Source organism: Ovis aries, chromosome 2 (assembly GCF_016772045.2).
Source record: "Ovis aries strain OAR_USU_Benz2616 breed Rambouillet chromosome 2, ARS-UI_Ramb_v3.0, whole genome shotgun sequence".
In the NCBI taxonomy this organism is placed as follows: Eukaryota; Metazoa; Chordata; class Mammalia; order Artiodactyla; family Bovidae; genus Ovis; species Ovis aries.
Window position 1 is genome coordinate 107836675 of NC_056055.1, and position 5611 is coordinate 107842285.

Here is a 5611-nt window from a genome sequence, read left to right on the forward strand (position 1 = left end):
GTGCCCTGGATGGTGTCATAGTCTCCAGGTTCCCTGTAAACCTCCTCGGTCATGCCGGACTGATGCAGGGCAGGACCCTCTGGTCCTTGCCATGCCCCTGCCCCATGCCCTCTGCCCACCTTTTGTCTGTGGAAAACTTTACTCAAAGAATAAGTTTAATCAGAGAAATGCATAAACAAAGGAAAACAGTCAAAGGAGGCCAAATAACAATAGTGTACTCATTAAGCATAGTTAAGGACTGTACCCACAAAAAAAGCTGCCACAATTCTGAGGATTGGCCTCAAAGAAATGGGAACAAATGGACCCTGCAACAGAAGACTAACTGTGCCTGAAACGACCAAGACGACGCTGACCAGACTGGTGAGCAACAAGAAGATGCCTGCCGGAGCTGACTGCTGTTTCTGCGTGTGGCCCCCTCTTCCTGTCTACAAAAGCTCTGGTCCACTGGTTGCCAGGGGAGGGAGTTGGGCTTTGGACAGATGTCAGTCCTCCTCTCCACTCTCCTACCCCCACCGCTCTGCAGTGGCCAGCATCTGAAAGAAAGCAAAATTTCCTTTCCACCTACCTGGCCTGTTTGTTGGCGAGCAGCCGGACCCCATACACTCTTTCGGTAACTCCTTCATGACTCAAAATGAGCTCTTACCCTTGCCAAAGGGCACAGGAAGCCAGCAACTGGTCGTTTCTTCTTAGCAGTGAATCCAATGCTATTCACTCGCCCATTTAACATTTTTTTTTCTTTTATTATCAGAATATAATTGCTTTAGAGTGTTGTGTTGGGCTTCCCAGGTGGCAAGAATCTGCCTGCCAATGCAGGAGACCCGGGTTCGATTCCTGGGTCAGGAAGATACCCTGGTAAACGGAAATGGCAACCCACTCCAGTATTCTTGCCTGGGAAATCCCATGGACAGAGGAGCCTGGCAGGCTGCAGTCCATGGGGTTGCGAAGAGCCGGACATGACTATGTACACCGCCACACCAATGGTGTGTTAGTTTCTGCTGTACGACGGTGTGAATCAGCCACATGGAGGTGACTTAAAGATATCTCAAGAGAAAAAGCCAAAGGCAGTATAATATATGGGTCTAATCCAAGGAAAGCTAGTCCAAAGAAGAAATGTGAGCCAAGAAATAAATGTGAGCGTCACCTTTATACACATGATAGCCGCTGGACGCAACACAATTGCCTAGGGAGAAGGTGAGGGTCCAGTGGATAAAGGGTCTCCCAGCTTCAATGGCTGGTGGAGGAAGAAGCTGGACAATGTGAAAATCCAGTTCCAAGTTCCCCAATCATATGTGCTCCCTGGAAAGTCTTCCATGATTTGTATGTCTGGAAACTGATTTCTAGAGAGGTGACTGTATTCTTAACCAAAGCGAAGGGATATGAAAAGATACTTGTGTGACATCAAGTTATCATCTTCTTCATTAGAGTGAAAATTCAGCAAGAACAGAGAACGTCTCATTTGCGTGCCCAGCTCCTAGTACTTAGGATGGTGCCTGACTCACATAGGCACTCAGTGAACATTTGCTGGGAAAAATAATTCCATCACAACCTAAATAATAACATAGCAGTTTAACCAAATGAAGTAGGATTAAGCATCTCAGCAAAGGGAAGTACTTAGAATGACCATAATAAATATATAGATATACACACACACACACACACACACACACAGAGCAAACTTTTCCTTGTTCACAAAAAAATAGAATACACACAAATTTCTCATTTGTTTATCTACCTGAGCTGGGCAAAATATAAACATAAAATATTTCATTTTTTGAGTGCCATAGAATGGAATATGATGTATTACTAGATCCAATGAGAAAAAAAAGGGAAAACATACACTTGAGGCCAAGATAGTAGGTGAAAACCCAAGGAAGCCTGAGAGACTGATTAAGAATAAATTCCTCAAGGGAAATGCAACATCATGTTCGGCTATCAAAATGACAAACCTCTAAAGTAAATTTTGGTTCAAGGTTGCTAGAGGTCAAGTGGCTGCTTTAAAGCTACAGGCAGAAGAAAATGTAATCACTTTCCTACTGCCCTTCAATGCGAATGAGGCAAAAGGGGATTGTGACTTATATTTATGGGAATTTTTTTAGTGCATAGTTATCAGAAACCTCAGCCCGGGAGCAATAGGAAAGAAGGAGACAGAGAGGCAAAGAGAGATGGAGAGAGGGAAAGAAAAAGAGATAATTCAGTACACTGTAGGCTAGAAAATAGCCTCATACTCGGGTGATGGTGGCTTCCCTGGGGGCCCAGTGGTGAAGGATCCGCCTGCCAGTGCAGGGGACACGGGTTCATCCCTGGTCTAGAAGATCCGCTGGAGAAGGAACTGGCAACCCACTCCAGTATTCTTGCCTGGGAAATCCCGTGGACAGAGGAGCCTGGTGGCTACAGTCTGTGCGTTGCTTCAGTTGTGTCCAACTCTTTGTGATCCCATGGACTGTAGCCCGCCACGCTCCTCTGTCCGTGGGATTTCCCAGGCAAGAATACTGGAGTGGGAGTGGGTTGCCATTTCCTCCTCCAGGGAATCTTCCCAACCCAGAAATTGAATGTACATGTCCTGCATAGCAGGTGGATTGCGAAAGCATCGGATATGACTTAGCAGCTAAATAACCACAAAGTGATAGTTATAGAAAGAGCATAAAAAATCCTAAAAACTGGGCTAGCCAGAATGATAGTTGTGATTGGTTTCATTGGAAATGTTAAAACTCATCATTTCCATTCTATTAATTATTGAATCCCCAGTGTGCATGGCTATTATTGGCAAATGTGTTATGGGGTATTGATCTGTAAATTAGCAGTGACCATAGTAATAACTGTAACTCCCTGACTCCCTACTTATAAATGAGAGGTTCATTGCAGAGCTCAACTCGTGCTACTAGACTAGTAATTTCATGTGGTTACTGTTGTTAAAGCAACAAACTGAAATCTGCTGTATAGAACGGCCTTATTATTCTTTTTCATATACAGAAAAATTTGTTGCTGCTATTGTTGACTATACTATTTTGGGTGAAATGGGCAGTTGTCCTAATTATTTTATGGGTTTTAGAATTTGATCAGGCTTCCCTGGTGGCTCAGAGGTTAAAGCGTCTGCCTCCAATGCAGGAGACCCAGGTTCGATCCCTGGGTCGGGAAGATCCCCTGGAGAAGGAAATGGTAATCCACTCCAGTATTCTTGCCTGGAGAATCCCATGGACGGAGAAGCCTGGTAGGCTACAGTCCGTGGGGTTGCAAAGAGTCGGACATGACTGAGCGACTTCACTTTCACTTTCTATCCTTGAAATTATCCAAAAAGGCATACAGCTATTAATACCTTTTGTGTGCATATACGAGGCCAGATAATAAATTATTATATTCCTGATGTCTACCTGTACGTCAATTGTTAGAACTAAAAATGTATTTTTCCACAGAATAATGATTAATTATATTATCAGATTTGATGCTTGTTGACATAGTAGCATTGTACTTTTTTAAAGTTCATGTTCCTATTGAAGTTTTAAGGTTTTAAATAGGCTTCATGTAGTTGGCCTGGGAAAACATTGACTGTCTATATTTTTTTTCTAGCAAATGTGTTCCAAACTCCACACTTCAGGCGTGCATGCCCCCTACCTACCCAGGCCACAGCTCCTCCAACAGGGGTCCTGGGGGCCAGGGGTCCATGGGCGGGACACCTGATGAGACTGAGCTTTGATGACTGATAAAGCTTTATACACACAGTAGAAGAATTTCTTTTGGAGGGCACTGTGTAGGTTTTCTGTTTGGGAGAAGCAAACACCCTTTCATATCAACAGTGAGGACCTCATGCTAGACCCCTGCGGGGGCAGCGTCCTTCCAGTGGTCCCTGTCTTTGCATTCATCCTGTTGTGTGACCTACTGCTCTTGAGTGACTCTGGACTGTGTTCTGATTGAATGAATGTTGGCAGAGACCATGGAATCCCCCTTCTTGGGTCAGGGACAAGGAGACAGTGGCTTGTCCCTATGGTGCCTTCTCTCTGGCTTGTCCTATGGGAAGCCAGCTGATACACTGTGAGACATCAAAAATCAAGAAACAATATTTTATCTTCATTTTTTAATGCATTTAGGAGAAAATCTGTAACTATGGCCTCTGCTGTGCGGTGCTTAGTTGCTCAGCCATGTCCAACTCTTTGCGACCCCATGGGCCGCAGCCCTCCAGGCTCCTCTGTCCATGGGGATTCTCCAGGCAAGAATACTGGAGTGGGTTGCCATGCCCTTCTCCAGGGGAACATCCCAGCCCAGGGACTGAACCCAGGTCTCCTGTATTGCAAGTAGGTACTTTGCCATCTGAGCCACCAGGGAAGCCCAAGAATACTGGAGTGGGTAACCTATCCCTTCTCCAGGGGATCTTCCTGACCCAGAAATAGAAACTGTGGCCTGTCTTACATTGAAAAGAAAGCATGTCTTCCTTTTTTTGAAGAAAATTACTTATAAAATTATAAAAGACATACTTTCCCCTGGGGAAAGCCTGAAAAATGTAAAACCAAACAAATGCTAATTATTCACAATCTCACCTTTTAAAGATAAGTCTTTTAATACCTTGGAATATTTTTTATGATCTCTTTTTAGAGGTGCTTTTTTTTTTCATTTTTGGTTAACCTAGTTAAAAGTAGTACCTTAGTTTAAGATGATTTTAAAGCATTAACTTTCCTTGGAAAGCTTTCTTTAAAATATTATTTTAAACTTTTATAAGAAATTTAAAAAGAAATATATTCTATTCTATATTCCAATAAATCATAATTTTCTTATTTCCCTGTTTGTGGCCATCTATAGCTCAGCTGAACTAATTCAAATCCTAAAAGATAATGCTGTGAAAGTGCTGCACTCAATATGCCAGCAAATTTGGAAAACTCAGCAGTGGCCACAAGACTGAAATAGGTCCGTTTTCATTCCAATCCCAAAGAAAGGCAATACCAAACAATGTTCAAACTACTGCACAATTGCACTCATCTCACACACTAGCAAAGAAATGCTCAAAATTCTGCAAGCCAGGCTTCAACAGTACATGAGCTGTGAACTTCCAGATGTTCAAGCTGGTTTTAGAAAAGACAGAGGAACCAGAGATCAAATTGCTAGCAGCCATTGGATCATTGAAAAAGCAAGAGAGTTCCAGAAAAACATCTGTTTTATTGACTATGCCAGAACCTTTGACTATGTGGATCATCACAAACTGTGGAAAATTCTTAAAGAGATGGGAATACCAGATCATCTTACCTGCCTCCTGAAAAATCTGTATGCAGGTCCAGAAGTAAGAGTTAGAACCGGACATGTAACAACAGACTGGTTCCAAATTGGGACAGGAGTACATCAAGGCTGTATATTGTCACCCTGCTTATTTAACTTAATATGCAGAGTACATCATGCTGGGCTGGATGAAATACAAGCTGGAATCAAGATTGCTGGGAGAAATATCAATAACCTCAGATATGCAGATGATAACACCCTTATGGCAGAAAGCGAAGAAGAACTAAAGAGTCTCTTGATGAAAGTGAAAGAGGAGCATGGAAAAGTTGGCTTAAAGCTCAACATTCAGAAAATGAAGATCACGGCATCTGTTCCCATCACTTCATGGCAAACAGATGGGAAAACAATGGAA

The 5611-nt window shown here is 42.9% G+C and overlaps 1 non-coding gene across 1 annotated transcript; it reads left to right on the top strand.

Annotated features, from left to right (window-relative positions):
* Positions 1-3063: 3063 nt before the first annotated feature.
* Positions 3064-3135, top strand: TRNAW-CCA (transfer RNA tryptophan (anticodon CCA)). Its single transcript has one exon. It is a non-coding gene; the product is annotated as a tRNA-Trp (tRNA).
* The last annotated feature ends 2476 nt before the right edge of the window (positions 3136-5611 follow it).